Below are 16,628 nucleotides of genomic sequence, written 5' to 3'. Positions count from 1 at the left end.
AGAAGCAAAATATAAAGAAATCGTTCCGAAGGACCTAAATTACTACAGGATAAAGAACGAATAGAAAATTTGAATTTCGAAACAAAAAAGAGAGGGGTGCAACAAGAGGAATTCCCAGGGGGTCACCCATCCTAATACTGCTCACGCCCAAGCACGCTTAACTTCGGAGTTCTGATGGGATACGGTGCATTAGTGCTGGTATGATCGCACCAACAACGTTCCTTTCGCTTTATTCTTTTAAACTACCCCGTCCTGCGAAGTAGTGTGGCTTTTCTAGACCGAAATTCATTTTAAGCGTCAATTCAAGCATTTTCCTATTATCCTTTTATTTATTTGCTTTCATATTTTTTTTTTGTTATTGATTTGCCCCCTGTTTTTTTCCATCATCCCGCAACTCTAAATTATCATGAAATCAATCCTTCACGCTTGCGGTGATACATTTGCGCCGACAAATTTGAGCGACGATCCGGGCTTTGATCGAGCCGTACCGTTCCTGATTTGTCTCGCGCCTTCAGATCCTCCTTCACGCTTCGACAAGAAGCAAAATATTAAGCAATCGTTCCGACGGAGCCAAATTACTACAGGATAAAGAACGAATAGGAAATTTGGATTTCGAAACAAAAAAGAGAGGGGTGCAACACGAGGACTTCCCAGGGGGTCACCAATCCAAGTACTACTCTCGCCCAAACACGCTTAATTTCGAAGTTCTGATGGGATCCGGTGCATTAGTGCTGGTATGATCGCACCCGCCATGTTCCTTTCGCTTTATTCTTTTAAACTACCCCGTCCTGCGAAGCAGTGTGGCTTTTCTAGACCGAAATTCATTTTAAGCGTCAATTCAAGCATTTTCCTATTATCCTTTTATTTATTTGCTTTCATATTTTTTTTTTGTTATTGATTTGCCCCCTGTTTTTTTCCATCATCCCGCAACTCTAAATTATCATGAAATCAATCCTTCACGCTTGCGCTGATACATTTGCGCCGACAAATTTGAGCGACGATCCGGGCTTTGATCGAGCCGTATCGTTCCTGATTTGTCTCGCGCCTTCAGATCCTCCTTCACGCTTCGACAAGAAGCAAAATATTAAGCAATCGTTCCGACGGAGCCAAATTACTACAGGATAAAGAACGAATAGAAAATTTGAATTTCGAAACAAAAAAGAGAGGGGTGCAACAAGAGGACTTCCCAGGGGGTCACCCATCCTAGTACTACTCTCACCCAAGCATGCTTAACTTCGGAGTTCTGATGGGATCCGGTGCATTAGTGCTGGTATGATCGCACCCGCCATGTTCCTTTCGCTTTATTCTTTTAAACTACCCCGTCCTGCGAAGCAGTGTGGCTTTTCTAGACCGAAATTCATTTTAAGCGTCAATTCAAGCGTTTTCCTATTATCCTTTTATTTATTTGCTTTCCTATTTTTTTTTTGTTATTGATTTGCCCCCTGTTTTTTTCCATCATCCCGCAACTCTAAATTATCATGAAATCAATCCTTCACGCTTGCGCTGATACATTTGCGCCGACAAATTTGAGCGACGATCCGGGCTTTGATCGAGCCGTACCGTTCCTGATTTGTCTCGCGCCTTCAGATCCTCCTTCACGCTTCGACAAGAAGCAAAATATTAAGCAATCGTTCCGACGGAGCTAAATTACTACAGGATAAAGAACGAATAGGAAATTTAGATTTCGAAACAAAAAAGAGAGGGGTGCAACACGAGGACTTCCCAGGGGGTCACCAATCCAAGTACTACTCTCGCCCAAACACGCTTAATTTCGATGTTCTGATGGGATCCGGTGCATTAGTGCTGGTACGATCGCACCCGCCATATTCCTTTCGCTTTATTCTTTTAAACTACCCCGTCCTGCGAAGCAGTGTGGCTTTTCTAGACCGAAATTCATTTTAAGCGTCAATTCAAGCATTTTCCTATTATCCTTTTATTTATTTGCTTTCATATTTTTTTTTTGTTATTGATTTGCCCCCTGTTTTTTTCCATCATCCCGCAACTCTAAATTATCATGAAATCAATCCTTCACGCTTGCGCTGATACATTTGCGCCGACAAATTTGAGCGACGATCCGGGCTTTGATCGAGCCGTACCGTTCCTGATTTGTCTCGCGCCTTCAGATCCGCCTTCATGCTTCGAGAAAAAGAAAAATATGAAGCAATCGTTCCGAAGGACCTAAATTACTACAGGATGAAGAACGAATAGAAAATTTGAATTTCGAAACAAAAAAGAGAGGGGTGCAACAAGAGGAATTCCCAGGGGGTCACCCTTCCTAGTACTACTCTCGCCCAAGCATGCTTAACTTCGGAGTTCTGATGGGATCCGGTGCATTAGTGCTGGTATGATCACACTCGCCATGTTCCTTTCGCTTTATTCTTTTAAACTACCCCGTCCTGCGAAGCAGTGTGGCTTTTCTAGACCGAAATTCATTTTAAGCGTCAATTCAAGCATTTTCCTATTATCCTTTTATTTATTTGCTTTCATATTTTTTTTTTGTTATTGATTTGCCCCCTGTTTTTTTCCATCATCCCGCAACTCTAAATTATCATGAAATCAATCCTTCACGCTTGCGCTGATACATTTGTGCCGACAAATTTGAGCGACGATCCGGGCTTTGATCGAGCCGTACCGTTCCTGATTTGTCTCGCGCCTTCAGATCCTCCTTCACGCTTCGACAAGAAGCAAAATATTAAGCAATCGTTCCGACGGAGCTAAATTACTACAGGATAAAGAACGAATAGGAAATTTGGATTTCGAAACAAAAAAAAGAGGGGTGCAACAAGTGGAATTCCCAGGGGGTCACCCATCCTAGTACTACTCTCGCCCAAGCATGCTTAACTTCGGAGTTCTGATGGGATCCGGTGCATTAGTGCTGGTATGATCGCACCCGCCATGTTCCTTTCGCTTTATTCTTTTAAACCATCCCGTCCTGCGAAGCAGTGTGGCTTTTCTAGACCGAAATTCATTTTAAGCGTCAATTCAAGCATTTTTCTCTTACCTTTTTGTTTATTTGCTTTCATATTTTTTTTTTGTTATTGATTTGCCCCCTGTTTTTTTCCATCATCCCGCAACTCTAAATTATCATGAAATCAATCCTTCACGCTTGCGCTGATACATTTGCGCCGACAAATTTGAGCGACGATCCGGGCATTGATCGAACCGTACCGTTCCTGATTTGTCTCGCGCCTTCAGATCCTCCTTCACACTTCGACAAGAAGCAAAATATTAAGCAATCGTTCCGACGGAACTAAATTACTACTGGATAAAGACCGAATAGGAAATTTGGATTTCGAAACAAAAAAGAGAGGGGTGCAACACGAGGACTTCCCAGGGGGTCACCAATCCAAGTACTACTCTCGCCCAAACACGCTTAATTTCGAAGTTCTGATGGGATCCGGTGCATTAGTGCTGGTATGATCGCACCCGCCATATTCCTTTCGCTTTATTCTTTTAAACTACCCCGTCCTGCGAAGCAGTGTGGCTTTTCTAGACCGAAATTCATTTTAAGCGTCAATTCAAGCATTTTCCTATTATCCTTTTATTTATTTGCTTTCATATTTTTTTTTTGTTATTGATTTGCCCCCTGTTTTTTTCCATCATCCCGCAACTCTAAATTATCATGAAATCAATCCTTCACGCTTGCGCTGATACATTTGCGCCGACAAATTTGAGCGACGATCCGGGCTTTGATCGAGCCGTACCGTTCCTGATTTGTCTCGCGCCTTCAGATCCTCCTTCACGCTTCGACAAGAAGCAAAATATTAAGCAATCGTTCCGACGGAGCTAAATTACTACAGGATAAAGAACGAATAGGAAATTTGGATTTCGAAACAAAAAAGAGAGGGGTGCAACACGAGGACTTCCCAGGGGGTCACCAATCCAAGTACTACTCTCGCCCAAACACGCTTAATTTCGAAGTTCTGATGGGATCCGGTGCATTAGTGCTGGTATGATCGCACCCGCCATATTCCTTTCGCTTTATTCTTTTAAACTACCCCGTCCTGCGAAGCAGTGTGGCTTTTCTAGACCGAAATTCATTTTAAGCGTCAATTCAAGCATTTTCCTATTATCCTTTTATTTATTTGCTTTCATATTTTTTTTTTGTTATTGATTTGCCCCCTGTTTTTTTCCATCATCCCGCAACTCTAAATTATCATGAAATCAATCCTTCACGCTTGCGCTGATACATTTGCGCCGACAAATTTGAGCGACGATCCGGGCTTTGATCGAGCCGTACCGTTCCTGATTTGTCTCGCGCCTTCAGATCCTCCTTCACGCTTCGACAAGAAGCAAAATATTAAGCAATCGTTCCGACGGAGCTAAATTACTACAGGATAAAGAACGAATAGGAAATTTGGATTTCGAAACAAAAAAGAGAGGGGTGCAACACGAGGACTTCCCAGGGGGTCACCAATCCAAGTACTACTCTCGCCGAAACACGCTTAATTTCGAAGTTCTGATGGGATCCGGTGCATTAGTGCTGGTATGATCGCACCCGCCATATTCCTTTCGCTCTATTCTTTTAAACTACCCCGTCCTGCGAAGCAGTGTGGCTTTTCTAGACCGAAATTCATTTTAAGCGTCAATTCAAGCATTTTCCTATTATCCTTTTATTTATTTGCTTTCATAATTTTTTTTATATTGATTTGCCCCCTGTTTTTTTCCATCATCCCGCAACTCTAAATTATCATGAAATCAATCCTTCACGCTTGCGCTGATACATTTGCGCCGACAAATTTGAGCGACGATTCGGGCTTTGATCGAGCCGTACCGTTCCTGATTTGTCTCGCTTCAGATCCGCCTTCATGCTTCGAGAAGAAGCAAAATATAAAGCAATCGTTCCGAAGGACCTAAATTACTACAGGATAAAGAACGAATAGAAAATTTGAATTTCGAAACAAAGGGTCACCCATCCTAGTACTACTCTCGCCCAAGCACGCTTAATTTCGAAGTTCTGATGGGATTCGGTGCATTAGTGCTGGTATGATCGCACCCGCCATATTCCTTTCGCTTTATTCTTTTAAACTACCCCGTCCTGCGAAGCAGTGTGGCTTTTCTAGACCGAAATTCATTTTAAGCGTCAATTCAAGCATTTTCCTATTATCCTTTTATTTATTTGCTTTCATATTTTTTTTTGTTATTGATTTGCCCCCTGTTTTTTTCCATCATCCCGCAACTCTAAATTATCATGAAATCAATCCTTCACGCTTGCGCTGATACATTTGCGCCGACAAATTTGAGCGACGATCCGGGCTTTGATCGAGCCGTACCGTTCCTGATTTGTCTCGCGCCTTCAGATCCTCCTTCACGCTTCGACAAGAAGCAAAATATTAAGCAATCGTTCCGACGGAGCTAAATTACTACAGGATAAAGAACGAATAGGAAATTTGGATTTCGAAACAAAAAAGAGAGGGGTGCAACACGAGGACTTCCCAGGGGGTCACCAATCCAAGTACTACTCTCGCCGAAACACGCTTAATTTCGAAGTTCTGATGGGATCCGGTGCATTAGTGCTGGTATGATCGCACCCGCCATATTCCTTTCGCTCTATTCTTTTAAACTACCCCGTCCTGCGAAGCAGTGTGGCTTTTCTAGACCGAAATTCATTTTAAGCGTCAATTCAAGCATTTTCCTATTATCCTTTTATTTATTTGCTTTCATAATTTTTTTTATATTGATTTGCCCCCTGTTTTTTTCCATCATCCCGCAACTCTAAATTATCATGAAATCAATCCTTCACGCTTGCGCTGATACATTTGCGCCGACAAATTTGAGCGACGATTCGGGCTTTGATCGAGCCGTACCGTTCCTGATTTGTCTCGCTTCAGATCCGCCTTCATGCTTCGAGAAGAAGCAAAATATAAAGCAATCGTTCCGAAGGACCTAAATTACTACAGGATAAAGAACGAATAGAAAATTTGAATTTCGAAACAAAAAAGAGAGGGGTGCAACAAGAGGACTTCCCAAGGGGTCACCCATCCTAGTACTACTCTCGCCCAAGCACGCTTAATTTCGAAGTTCTGATGGGATTCGGTGCATTAGTGCTGGTATGATCGCACCCGCCATATTCCTTTCGCTTTATTCTTTTAAACTACCCCGTCCTGCGAAGCAGTGTGGCTTTTCTAGACCGAAATTCATTTTAAGCGTCAATTCAAGCATTTTCCTATTATCCTTTTATTTATTTGCTTTCATATTTTTTTTTGTTATTGATTTGCCCCCTGTTTTTTTCCATCATCCCGCAACTCTAAATTATCATGAAATCAATCCTTCACGCTTGCGCTGATACATTTGCGCCGACAAATTTGAGCGACGATCCGGGCTTTGATCGAGCCGTACCGTTCCTGATTTGTCTCGCGCCTTCAGATCCTCCTTCACGCTTCGACAAGAAGCAAAATATTAAGCAATCGTTCCGACGGAGCTAAATTACTACAGGATAAAGAACGAATAGGAAATTTGGATTTCGAAACAAAAAAGAGAGGGGTGCAACACGAGGACTTCCCAGGGGGTCACCAATCCAAGTACTACTCTCGCCCAAACACGCTTAATTTCGAAGTTCTGATGGGATCCGGTGCATTAGTGCTGGTATGATCGCACCCGCCATATTCTTTTCACTTTAATCTTTTAAACTACCCAGTCCTGCGAAGCAGTGTGGCTTTTCTAGACCGAAATTCATTTTAAGCGTCAATTCAAGCATTTTCCTATTATCCTTTTATTTATTTGCTTTCATAATTTTTTTTGTTATTGATTTGCCCCCTGTTTTTTTCAATCATCCCGCAACTCTACATTATCATGAAATCAATCCTTCACGCTTGCGCTGATACATTTGCGCCGACAAATTTGATCGACGATCCGGGCTTTGATCGAGCCGTACCGTTCCTGATTTGTCTCGCGCCTTCAGATCCTCCTTCACCCTTCGACAAGAAGCAAAATATTAAGCAATCGTTCCGACGGAGCTAAATTACTACAGGATAAAGAACGAATAGGAAATTTGGATTTCGAAACAAAAAAGAGAGGGGTGCAACACGAGGACTTCCCAGGGGGTCACCAATCCAAGTACTACTCTCGCCCAAACACGCTTAATTTCGAAGTTCTGATGGGATCCGGTGCATTAGTGCTGGTATGATCGCACCCGCCATATTCCTTTCGCTTTATTCTTTTAAACTACCCCGTCCTGCGAAGCAGTGTGGCTTTTCTAGACCGAAATTAATTTTAAGCGTCAATTCAAGCATTTTCCTATTATCCTTTTATTTATTTGCTTTCATAATTTTTTTTGTTATTGATTTGCCCCCTGTTTTTTTCCATCATCCCGCAACTCTACATTATCATGAAATCAATCCTTCACGCTTGCACTGATACATTTGCGCCGACAAATTTGAGCGACGATCCGGGCTTTGATCGTGCCGTACCGTTCCTGATTTGTCTCGCGCCTTCAGATCCTCCTTCACGCTTCGACAAGAAGCAAAATATTAAGCAATCGTTCCGACGGAGCTAAATTACTACAGGATAAAGAACGAATAGAAAATTTGAATTTCGAAACAAAAAAGAGAGGGGTGCAACAAGAGGAATTCCCAGGGGGTCACCCATCCTAGCACTACTCTCGCCCAAGCATGCTTAACTTCGGAGTTCTGATGGGATCCGGTGCATTAGTGCTGGTATGATCGCACCCGCCATGTTCCTTTCGCTTTATTCTTTTAAACTACCCCGTCCTGCGAAGCAGTGTGGCTTTTCTAGACCGAAATTCATTTTAAGCGTCAATTCAAGCGTTTTCCTATTATCCTTTTATTTATTTGCTTTCATATTTTTTTTTTGTTATTGATTTGCCCCCTGTTTTTTTCCATCATCCCGCAACTCTAAATTATCATCAAATCAATCCTTCACGCTTGCGCTGATACATTTGCGCCGATAAATTTGAGCGACGATCCGGGGTTTGATCGAGCCGTACCGTTCCTGATTTGTCTCGCGCCTTCAGATCCGCCTTCACGCTTCGAGACGAAGCAAAATATAAAGCAATCGTTCCGAAGGACCTAAATTACTACAGGATAAAGAACGAATAGGAAATTTGGATTTCGAAACAAAAAAGAGAGGGGTGCAACACGAGGACTTCCCAGGGGGTCACCAATCCAAGTACTACTCTCGCCCAAACACGCTTAATTTCGAAGTTCTGATGGGATCCGGTGCATTAGTGCTGGTATGATCGCACCCGCCATATTCCTTTCGCTTTATTCTTTTAAACTACCCCGTCCTGCGAAGCAGTGTGGCTTTTCTAGACCGAAATTCATTTTAAGCGTCAATTCAAGCATTTTCCTATTATCCTTTTATTTATTTGCTTTCATAATTTTTTTTGTTATTGATTTGCCCCCTGTTTTTTTCCATCATCCCGCAACTCTACATTATCATGAAATCAATCCTTCACGCTTGCACTGATACATTTGCGCCGACAAATTTGAGCGACGATCCGGGCTTTGATCGTGCCGTACCGTTCCTGATTTGTCTCGCGCCTTCAGATCCTCCTTCACGCTTCGACAAGAAGCAAAATATTAAGCAATCGTTCCGACGGAGCTAAATTACTACAGGATAAAGAACGAATAGAAAATTTGAATTTCGAAACAAAAAAGAGAGGGGTGCAACAAGAGGAATTCCCAGGGGGTCACCCATCCTAGCACTACTCTCGCCCAAGCATGCTTAACTTCGGAGTTCTGATGGGATCCGGTGCATTAGTGCTGGTATGATCGCACCCGCCATGTTCCTTTCGCTTTATTCTTTTAAACTACCCCGTCCTGCGAAGCAGTGTGGCTTTTCTAGACCGAAATTCATTTTAAGCGTCAATTCAAGCGTTTTCCTATTATCCTTTTATTTATTTGCTTTCATATTTTTTTTTTGTTATTGATTTGCCCCCTGTTTTTTTCCATCATCCCGCAACTCTAAATTATCATCAAATCAATCCTTCACGCTTGCGCTGATACATTTGCGCCGATAAATTTGAGCGACGATCCGGGGTTTGATCGAGCCGTACCGTTCCTGATTTGTCTCGCGCCTTCAGATCCGCCTTCACGCTTCGAGACGAAGCAAAATATAAAGCAATCGTTCCGAAGGACCTAAATTACTACAGGATAAAGAACGAATAGGAAATTTGGATTTCGAAACAAAAAAGAGAGGGGTGCAACACGAGGACTTCCCAGGGGGTCACCAATCCAAGTACTACTCTCGCCCAAACACGCTTAATTTCGAAGTTCTGATGGGATCCGGTGCATTAGTGCTGGTATGATCGCACCCGCCATATTCCTTTCGCTTTATTCTTTTAAACTACCCCGTCCTGCGAAGCAGTGTGGCTTTTCTAGACCGAAATTCATTTTAAGCGTCAATTCAAGCATTTTCCTATTATCCTTTTATTTATTTGCTTTCGTAATTTTTTTTGTTATTGATTTGCCCCTTGTTTTTTTCCATCATCCCGCAACTCTACATTATCATGAAATCAATCCTTCACGCTTGCGCTGATACATTTGCGCCGATAAATTTGAGCGACGATCCGGGCTTTGATCGAGCCGTACCGTTCCTGATTTGTCTCGCGCCTTCAGATCCGCCTTCATGCTTCGAGAAGAAGCAAAATATAAAGAAATCGTTCCGAAGGACCTAAATTACTACAGGATAAAGAACGAATAGAAAATTTGAATTTCGAAACAAAAAAGAGAGGGGTGCAACAAGAGGAATTCCCAGGGGGTCACCCATCCTAATACTGCTCACGCCCAAGCACGCTTAACTTCGGAGTTCTGATGGGATACGGTGCATTAGTGCTGGTATGATCGCACCCACAACGTTCCTTTCGCTTTATTCTTTTAAACTACCCCGTCCTACGAAGCAGTGTGGCTTTTCTAGACCGAAATTCATTTTAAGCGTCAATTCAAGCATTTTCCTATTATCCTTTTATTTATTTGCTTTCATAATTTTTTTTGTTATTGATTTGCCCCCTGTTTTTTTCCATCATCCCGCAACTCTACATTATCATGAAATCAATCCTTCACGCTTGCGCTGATACATTTGCGCCGACAAATTTGAGCGACGATCCGGGCTTTGATCGAGCCGTACCGTTCCTGATTTGTCTCGCGCCTTCAGATCCTCCTTCACGCTTCGACAAGAAGCAAAATATTAAGCAATCGTTCCGACGGAGCTAAATTACTACAGGATAAAGAACGAATAGAAAATTTGAATTTCGAAACAAAAAAGAGAGGGTGCAACAAGAGGAATTCCCAGGGGGTCACCCATCCTAACACTACTCTCGCCCAAGCATGCTTAACTTCGGAGTTCTGATGGGATCCGGTGCATTAGTGCTGGTATGATCGCACCCGCCATGTTCCTTTCGCTTTATTCTTTTAAACTACCCCGTCCTGCGAAGCAGTGTGGCTTTTCTAGACCGAAATTCATTTTAAGCGTCAATTCAAGCATTTTCCTATTATCCTTTTATTTATTTGCTTTCATATTTTTTTTTTGTTATTGATTTGCCCCCTGTTTTTTTCCATCATCCCGCAACTCTAAATTATCATGAAATCAATCCTTCACGCTTGCGCTGATACATTTGCGCCGACAAATTTGAGCGACGATCCGGGCTTTGATCGAGCCGTACCGTTCCTGATTTGTCTCGCGCCTTCAGATCCTCCTTCACGCTTCGACAAGAAGCAAAATATTAAGCAATCGTTCCGACGGAGCTAAATTACTACAGGATAAAGAACGAATAGGAAATTTGGATTTCGAAACAAAAAAGAGAGGGGTGCAACACGAGGACTTCCCAGGGGGTCACCAATCCAAGTACTACTCTCGCCGAAACACGCTTAATTTCGAAGTTCTGATGGGATCCGGTGCATTAGTGCTGGTATGATCGCACCCGCCATATTCCTTTCGCTCTATTCTTTTAAACTACCCCGTCCTGCGAAGCAGTGTGGCTTTTCTAGACCGAAATTCATTTTAAGCGTCAATTCAAGCATTTTCCTATTATCCTTTTATTTATTTGCTTTCATAATTTTTTTTATATTGATTTGCCCCCTGTTTTTTTCCATCATCCCGCAACTCTAAATTATCATGAAATCAATCCTTCACGCTTGCGCTGATACATTTGCGCCGACAAATTTGAGCGACGATTCGGGCTTTGATCGAGCCGTACCGTTCCTGATTTGTCTCGCTTCAGATCCGCCTTCATGCTTCGAGAAGAAGCAAAATATAAAGCAATCGTTCCGAAGGACCTAAATTACTACAGGATAAAGAACGAATAGAAAATTTGAATTTCGAAACAAAAAAGAGAGGGGTGCAACAAGAGGACTTCCCAAGGGGTCACCCATCCTAGTACTACTCTCGCCCAAGCACGCTTAATTTCGAAGTTCTGATGGGATTCGGTGCATTAGTGCTGGTATGATCGCACCCGCCATATTCCTTTCGCTTTATTCTTTTAAACTACCCCGTCCTGCGAAGCAGTGTGGCTTTTCTAGACCGAAATTCATTTTAAGCGTCAATTCAAGCATTTTCCTATTATCCTTTTATTTATTTGCTTTCATATTTTTTTTTGTTATTGATTTGCCCCCTGTTTTTTTCCATCATCCCGCAACTCTAAATTATCATGAAATCAATCCTTCACGCTTGCGCTGATACATTTGCGCCGACAAATTTGAGCGACGATCCGGGCTTTGATCGAGCCGTACCGTTCCTGATTTGTCTCGCGCCTTCAGATCCTCCTTCACGCTTCGACAAGAAGCAAAATATTAAGCAATCGTTCCGACGGAGCTAAATTACTACAGGATAAAGAACGAATAGGAAATTTGGATTTCGAAACAAAAAAGAGAGGGGTGCAACACGAGGACTTCCCAGGGGGTCACCAATCCAAGTACTACTCTCGCCCAAACACGCTTAATTTCGAAGTTCTGATGGGATCCGGTGCATTAGTGCTGGTATGATCGCACCCGCCATATTCTTTTCACTTTAATCTTTTAAACTACCCAGTCCTGCGAAGCAGTGTGGCTTTTCTAGACCGAAATTCATTTTAAGCGTCAATTCAAGCATTTTCCTATTATCCTTTTATTTATTTGCTTTCATAATTTTTTTTGTTATTGATTTGCCCCCTGTTTTTTTCAATCATCCCGCAACTCTACATTATCATGAAATCAATCCTTCACGCTTGCGCTGATACATTTGCGCCGACAAATTTGATCGACGATCCGGGCTTTGATCGAGCCGTACCGTTCCTGATTTGTCTCGCGCCTTCAGATCCTCCTTCACCCTTCGACAAGAAGCAAAATATTAAGCAATCGTTCCGACGGAGCTAAATTACTACAGGATAAAGAACGAATAGGAAATTTGGATTTCGAAACAAAAAAGAGAGGGGTGCAACACGAGGACTTCCCAGGGGGTCACCAATCCAAGTACTACTCTCGCCCAAACACGCTTAATTTCGAAGTTCTGATGGGATCCGGTGCATTAGTGCTGGTATGATCGCACCCGCCATATTCCTTTCGCTTTATTCTTTTAAACTACCCCGTCCTGCGAAGCAGTGTGGCTTTTCTAGACCGAAATTAATTTTAAGCGTCAATTCAAGCATTTTCCTATTATCCTTTTATTTATTTGCTTTCATAATTTTTTTTGTTATTGATTTGCCCCCTGTTTTTTTCCATCATCCCGCAACTCTACATTATCATGAAATCAATCATTCACGCTTGCACTGATACATTTGCGCCGACAAATTTGAGCGACGATCCGGGCTTTGATCGTGCCGTACCGTTCCTGATTTGTCTCGCGCCTTCAGATCCTCCTTCACGCTTCGACAAGAAGCAAAATATTAAGCAATCGTTCCGACGGAGCTAAATTACTACAGGATAAAGAACGAATAGAAAATTTGAATTTCGAAACAAAAAAGAGAGGGGTGCAACAAGAGGAATTCCCAGGGGGTCACCCATCCTAGCACTACTCTCGCCCAAGCATGCTTAACTTCGGAGTTCTGATGGGATCCGGTGCATTAGTGCTGGTATGATCGCACCCGCCATGTTCCTTTCGCTTTATTCTTTTAAACTACCCCGTCCTGCGAAGCAGTGTGGCTTTTCTAGACCGAAATTCATTTTAAGCGTCAATTCAAGCGTTTTCCTATTATCCTTTTATTTATTTGCTTTCATATTTTTTTTTTGTTATTGATTTGCCCCCTGTTTTTTTCCATCATCCCGCAACTCTAAATTATCATCAAATCAATCCTTCACGCTTGCGCTGATACATTTGCGCCGATAAATTTGAGCGACGATCCGGGGTTTGATCGAGCCGTACCGTTCCTGATTTGTCTCGCGCCTTCAGATCCGCCTTCACGCTTCGAGACGAAGCAAAATATAAAGCAATCGTTCCGAAGGACCTAAATTACTACAGGATAAAGAACGAATAGGAAATTTGGATTTCGAAACAAAAAAGAGAGGGGTGCAACACGAGGACTTCCCAGGGGGTCACCAATCCAAGTACTACTCTCGCCCAAACACGCTTAATTTCGAAGTTCTGATGGGATCCGGTGCATTAGTGCTGGTATGATCGCACCCGCCATATTCCTTTCGCTTTATTCTTTTAAACTACCCCGTCCTGCGAAGCAGTGTGGCTTTTCTAGACCGAAATTCATTTTAAGCGTCAATTCAAGCATTTTCCTATTATCCTTTTATTTATTTGCTTTCATAATTTTTTTTGTTATTGATTTGCCCCCTGTTTTTTTCCATCATCCCGCAACTCTACATTATCATGAAATCAATCCTTCACGCTTGCACTGATACATTTGCGCCGACAAATTTGAGCGACGATCCGGGCTTTGATCGTGCCGTACCGTTCCTGATTTGTCTCGCGCCTTCAGATCCTCCTTCACGCTTCGACAAGAAGCAAAATATTAAGCAATCGTTCCGACGGAGCTAAATTACTACAGGATAAAGAACGAATAGAAAATTTGAATTTCGAAACAAAAAAGAGAGGGGTGCAACAAGAGGAATTCCCAGGGGGTCACCCATCCTAGCACTACTCTCGCCCAAGCATGCTTAACTTCGGAGTTCTGATGGGATCCGGTGCATTAGTGCTGGTATGATCGCACCCGCCATGTTCCTTTCGCTTTATTCTTTTAAACTACCCCGTCCTGCGAAGCAGTGTGGCTTTTCTAGACCGAAATTCATTTTAAGCGTCAATTCAAGCGTTTTCCTATTATCCTTTTATTTATTTGCTTTCATATTTTTTTTTTGTTATTGATTTGCCCCCTGTTTTTTTCCATCATCCCGCAACTCTAAATTATCATCAAATCAATCCTTCACGCTTGCGCTGATACATTTGCGCCGATAAATTTGAGCGACGATCCGGGGTTTGATCGAGCCGTACCGTTCCTGATTTGTCTCGCGCCTTCAGATCCGCCTTCACGCTTCGAGACGAAGCAAAATATAAAGCAATCGTTCCGAAGGACCTAAATTACTACAGGATAAAGAACGAATAGGAAATTTGGATTTCGAAACAAAAAAGAGAGGGGTGCAACACGAGGACTTCCCAGGGGGTCACCAATCCAAGTACTACTCTCGCCCAAACACGCTTAATTTCGAAGTTCTGATGGGATCCGGTGCATTAGTGCTGGTATGATCGCACCCGCCATATTCCTTTCGCTTTATTCTTTTAAACTACCCCGTCCTGCGAAGCAGTGTGGCTTTTCTAGACCGAAATTCATTTTAAGCGTCAATTCAAGCATTTTCCTATTATCCTTTTATTTATTTGCTTTCGTAATTTTTTTTGTTATTGATTTGCCCCTTGTTTTTTTCCATCATCCCGCAACTCTACATTATCATGAAATCAATCCTTCACGCTTGCGCTGATACATTTGCGCCGATAAATTTGAGCGACGATCCGGGCTTTGATCGAGCCGTACCGTTCCTGATTTGTCTCGCGCCTTCAGATCCGCCTTCATGCTTCGAGAAGAAGCAAAATATAAAGAAATCGTTCCGAAGGACCTAAATTACTACAGGATAAAGAACGAATAGAAAATTTGAATTTCGAAACAAAAAAGAGAGGGGTGCAACAAGAGGAATTCCCAGGGGGTCACCCATCCTAATACTGCTCACGCCCAAGCACGCTTAACTTCGGAGTTCTGATGGGATACGGTGCATTAGTGCTGGTATGATCGCACCCACAACGTTCCTTTCGCTTTATTCTTTTAAACTACCCCGTCCTACGAAGCAGTGTGGCTTTTCTAGACCGAAATTCATTTTAAGCGTCAATTCAAGCATTTTCCTATTATCCTTTTATTTATTTGCTTTCATAATTTTTTTTGTTATTGATTTGCCCCCTGTTTTTTTCCATCATCCCGCAACTCTACATTATCATCAAATCAATCCTTCACGCTTGCGCTGATACATTTGCGCCGACAAATTTGAGCGACGATCCGGGCTTTGATCGAGCCGTACCGTTCCTGATTTGTCTCGCGCCTTCAGATCCTCCTTCACGCTTCGACAAGAAGCAAAATATTAAGCAATCGTTCCGACGGAGCTAAATTACTACAGGATAAAGAACGAATAGAAAATTTGAATTTCGAAACAAAAAAGAGAGGGTGCAACAAGAGGAATTCCCAGGGGGTCACCCATCCTAACACTACTCTCGCCCAAGCATGCTTAACTTCGGAGTTCTGATGGGATCCGGTGCATTAGTGCTGGTATGATCGCACCCGCCATGTTCCTTTCGCTTTATTCTTTTAAACTACCCCGTCCTGCGAAGCAGTGTGGCTTTTCTAGACCGAAATTCATTTTAAGCGTCAATTCAAGCATTTTCCTATTATCCTTTTATTTATTTGCTTTCATATTTTTTTTTTGTTATTGATTTGCCCCCTGTTTTTTTCCATCATCCCGCAACTCTAAATTATCATGAAATCAATCCTTCACGCTTGCGCTGATACATTTGCGCCGATAAATTTGAGCGACGATCCGGGCTTTGATCGAGCCGTACCGTTCCTGATTTGTCTCGCGCCTTCAGATCCGCCTTCATGCTTCGAGAAGAAGCAAAATATAAAGAAATCGTTCCGAAGGACCTAAATTACTACAGGATAAAGAACGAATAGAAAATTTGAATTTCGAAACAAAAAAGAGAGGGGTGCAACAAGAGGAATTCCCAGGGGGTCACCCATCCTAATACTGCTCACGCCCAAGCACGCTTAACTTCGGAGTTCTGATGGGATACGGTGCATTAGTGCTGGTATGATCGCACCAACAACGTTCCTTTCGCTTTATTCTTTTAAACTACCCCGTCCTGCGAAGTAGTGTGGCTTTTCTAGACCGAAATTCATTTTAAGCGTCAATTCAAGCATTTTCCTATTATCCTTTTATTTATTTGCTTTCATATTTTTTTTTTGTTATTGATTTGCCCCCTGTTTTTTTCCATCATCCCGCAACTCTAAATTATCATGAAATCAATCCTTCACGCTTGCGGTGATACATTTGCGCCGACAAATTTGAGCGACGATCCGGGCTTTGATCGAGCCGTACCGTTCCTGATTTGTCTCGCGCCTTCAGATCCTCCTTCACGCTTCGACAAGAAGCAAAATATTAAGCAATCGTTCCGACGGAGCCAAATTACTACAGGATAAAGAACGAATAGGAAATTTGGAT

At 42.5% G+C, this 16,628-nt stretch overlaps 30 non-coding genes and 1 pseudogene across 30 annotated transcripts; all 31 read right to left on the bottom strand.

Moving 5' to 3' along the window:
* Nucleotides 1–93: 93 nt before the first annotated feature.
* LOC140024095 (5S ribosomal RNA) lies at nt 94–212 on the bottom strand. The gene has a single exon (XR_011828067.1). It is a non-coding gene; the product is annotated as a 5S ribosomal RNA (ribosomal RNA).
* A 417-nt stretch (nt 213–629) lies between these two features.
* LOC140022312 (5S ribosomal RNA) lies at nt 630–748 on the bottom strand. The gene has a single exon (XR_011826294.1). It is a non-coding gene; the product is annotated as a 5S ribosomal RNA (ribosomal RNA).
* A 417-nt stretch (nt 749–1,165) lies between these two features.
* On the bottom strand, nt 1,166–1,284 carry LOC140031667 (5S ribosomal RNA). The gene has a single exon (XR_011835590.1). It is a non-coding gene; the product is annotated as a 5S ribosomal RNA (ribosomal RNA).
* A 417-nt stretch (nt 1,285–1,701) lies between these two features.
* Nucleotides 1,702–1,820, bottom strand: LOC140024986 (5S ribosomal RNA). Its single transcript, XR_011828963.1, has one exon. It is a non-coding gene; the product is annotated as a 5S ribosomal RNA (ribosomal RNA).
* Nucleotides 1,821–2,237: 417 nt separating this feature from the next.
* Nucleotides 2,238–2,356, bottom strand: LOC140022027 (5S ribosomal RNA). Its single transcript, XR_011826008.1, has one exon. It is a non-coding gene; the product is annotated as a 5S ribosomal RNA (ribosomal RNA).
* Nucleotides 2,357–2,773: 417 nt separating this feature from the next.
* On the bottom strand, nt 2,774–2,892 carry LOC140031822 (5S ribosomal RNA). Its single transcript, XR_011835747.1, has one exon. It is a non-coding gene; the product is annotated as a 5S ribosomal RNA (ribosomal RNA).
* Nucleotides 2,893–3,309: 417 nt separating this feature from the next.
* On the bottom strand, nt 3,310–3,428 carry LOC140022310 (5S ribosomal RNA). Its single transcript, XR_011826292.1, has one exon. It is a non-coding gene; the product is annotated as a 5S ribosomal RNA (ribosomal RNA).
* Nucleotides 3,429–3,845: 417 nt separating this feature from the next.
* LOC140022309 (5S ribosomal RNA) lies at nt 3,846–3,964 on the bottom strand. Its single transcript, XR_011826291.1, has one exon. It is a non-coding gene; the product is annotated as a 5S ribosomal RNA (ribosomal RNA).
* Nucleotides 3,965–4,381: 417 nt separating this feature from the next.
* LOC140024756 (5S ribosomal RNA) lies at nt 4,382–4,500 on the bottom strand. Its single transcript, XR_011828732.1, has one exon. It is a non-coding gene; the product is annotated as a 5S ribosomal RNA (ribosomal RNA).
* A 376-nt stretch (nt 4,501–4,876) lies between these two features.
* LOC140025152 (5S ribosomal RNA) lies at nt 4,877–4,998 on the bottom strand (annotated as a pseudogene).
* Nucleotides 4,999–5,414: 416 nt separating this feature from the next.
* Nucleotides 5,415–5,533, bottom strand: LOC140024755 (5S ribosomal RNA). The gene has a single exon (XR_011828731.1). It is a non-coding gene; the product is annotated as a 5S ribosomal RNA (ribosomal RNA).
* Nucleotides 5,534–5,945: 412 nt separating this feature from the next.
* On the bottom strand, nt 5,946–6,064 carry LOC140032352 (5S ribosomal RNA). The gene has a single exon (XR_011836278.1). It is a non-coding gene; the product is annotated as a 5S ribosomal RNA (ribosomal RNA).
* Nucleotides 6,065–6,480: 416 nt separating this feature from the next.
* LOC140022308 (5S ribosomal RNA) lies at nt 6,481–6,599 on the bottom strand. The gene has a single exon (XR_011826290.1). It is a non-coding gene; the product is annotated as a 5S ribosomal RNA (ribosomal RNA).
* A 416-nt stretch (nt 6,600–7,015) lies between these two features.
* LOC140022307 (5S ribosomal RNA) lies at nt 7,016–7,134 on the bottom strand. The gene has a single exon (XR_011826289.1). It is a non-coding gene; the product is annotated as a 5S ribosomal RNA (ribosomal RNA).
* A 416-nt stretch (nt 7,135–7,550) lies between these two features.
* Nucleotides 7,551–7,669, bottom strand: LOC140032452 (5S ribosomal RNA). Its single transcript, XR_011836378.1, has one exon. It is a non-coding gene; the product is annotated as a 5S ribosomal RNA (ribosomal RNA).
* A 417-nt stretch (nt 7,670–8,086) lies between these two features.
* On the bottom strand, nt 8,087–8,205 carry LOC140022306 (5S ribosomal RNA). Its single transcript, XR_011826288.1, has one exon. It is a non-coding gene; the product is annotated as a 5S ribosomal RNA (ribosomal RNA).
* Nucleotides 8,206–8,621: 416 nt separating this feature from the next.
* On the bottom strand, nt 8,622–8,740 carry LOC140032451 (5S ribosomal RNA). Its single transcript, XR_011836377.1, has one exon. It is a non-coding gene; the product is annotated as a 5S ribosomal RNA (ribosomal RNA).
* A 417-nt stretch (nt 8,741–9,157) lies between these two features.
* Nucleotides 9,158–9,276, bottom strand: LOC140022304 (5S ribosomal RNA). Its single transcript, XR_011826286.1, has one exon. It is a non-coding gene; the product is annotated as a 5S ribosomal RNA (ribosomal RNA).
* Nucleotides 9,277–9,692: 416 nt separating this feature from the next.
* LOC140023403 (5S ribosomal RNA) lies at nt 9,693–9,811 on the bottom strand. Its single transcript, XR_011827372.1, has one exon. It is a non-coding gene; the product is annotated as a 5S ribosomal RNA (ribosomal RNA).
* Nucleotides 9,812–10,226: 415 nt separating this feature from the next.
* LOC140023342 (5S ribosomal RNA) lies at nt 10,227–10,345 on the bottom strand. Its single transcript, XR_011827311.1, has one exon. It is a non-coding gene; the product is annotated as a 5S ribosomal RNA (ribosomal RNA).
* A 417-nt stretch (nt 10,346–10,762) lies between these two features.
* On the bottom strand, nt 10,763–10,881 carry LOC140024754 (5S ribosomal RNA). Its single transcript, XR_011828730.1, has one exon. It is a non-coding gene; the product is annotated as a 5S ribosomal RNA (ribosomal RNA).
* Nucleotides 10,882–11,293: 412 nt separating this feature from the next.
* On the bottom strand, nt 11,294–11,412 carry LOC140032351 (5S ribosomal RNA). The gene has a single exon (XR_011836277.1). It is a non-coding gene; the product is annotated as a 5S ribosomal RNA (ribosomal RNA).
* Nucleotides 11,413–11,828: 416 nt separating this feature from the next.
* Nucleotides 11,829–11,947, bottom strand: LOC140022303 (5S ribosomal RNA). The gene has a single exon (XR_011826285.1). It is a non-coding gene; the product is annotated as a 5S ribosomal RNA (ribosomal RNA).
* Nucleotides 11,948–12,363: 416 nt separating this feature from the next.
* On the bottom strand, nt 12,364–12,482 carry LOC140022302 (5S ribosomal RNA). The gene has a single exon (XR_011826284.1). It is a non-coding gene; the product is annotated as a 5S ribosomal RNA (ribosomal RNA).
* Nucleotides 12,483–12,898: 416 nt separating this feature from the next.
* On the bottom strand, nt 12,899–13,017 carry LOC140032449 (5S ribosomal RNA). The gene has a single exon (XR_011836375.1). It is a non-coding gene; the product is annotated as a 5S ribosomal RNA (ribosomal RNA).
* A 417-nt stretch (nt 13,018–13,434) lies between these two features.
* On the bottom strand, nt 13,435–13,553 carry LOC140022301 (5S ribosomal RNA). The gene has a single exon (XR_011826283.1). It is a non-coding gene; the product is annotated as a 5S ribosomal RNA (ribosomal RNA).
* Nucleotides 13,554–13,969: 416 nt separating this feature from the next.
* On the bottom strand, nt 13,970–14,088 carry LOC140032448 (5S ribosomal RNA). The gene has a single exon (XR_011836374.1). It is a non-coding gene; the product is annotated as a 5S ribosomal RNA (ribosomal RNA).
* Nucleotides 14,089–14,505: 417 nt separating this feature from the next.
* Nucleotides 14,506–14,624, bottom strand: LOC140022300 (5S ribosomal RNA). The gene has a single exon (XR_011826282.1). It is a non-coding gene; the product is annotated as a 5S ribosomal RNA (ribosomal RNA).
* A 416-nt stretch (nt 14,625–15,040) lies between these two features.
* LOC140023402 (5S ribosomal RNA) lies at nt 15,041–15,159 on the bottom strand. Its single transcript, XR_011827371.1, has one exon. It is a non-coding gene; the product is annotated as a 5S ribosomal RNA (ribosomal RNA).
* Nucleotides 15,160–15,574: 415 nt separating this feature from the next.
* Nucleotides 15,575–15,693, bottom strand: LOC140023341 (5S ribosomal RNA). Its single transcript, XR_011827310.1, has one exon. It is a non-coding gene; the product is annotated as a 5S ribosomal RNA (ribosomal RNA).
* Nucleotides 15,694–16,110: 417 nt separating this feature from the next.
* Nucleotides 16,111–16,229, bottom strand: LOC140024094 (5S ribosomal RNA). Its single transcript, XR_011828066.1, has one exon. It is a non-coding gene; the product is annotated as a 5S ribosomal RNA (ribosomal RNA).
* Between the last annotated feature and the right edge of the window lie 399 nt (nt 16,230–16,628).

The sequence above is a fragment of the Coffea arabica genome, chromosome 11e (genome assembly GCF_036785885.1).
Source record: "Coffea arabica cultivar ET-39 chromosome 11e, Coffea Arabica ET-39 HiFi, whole genome shotgun sequence".
Taxonomy (NCBI): Eukaryota; Viridiplantae; Streptophyta; class Magnoliopsida; order Gentianales; family Rubiaceae; genus Coffea; species Coffea arabica.
This window is presented reverse-complemented; position numbering and strand designations above follow the sequence as displayed.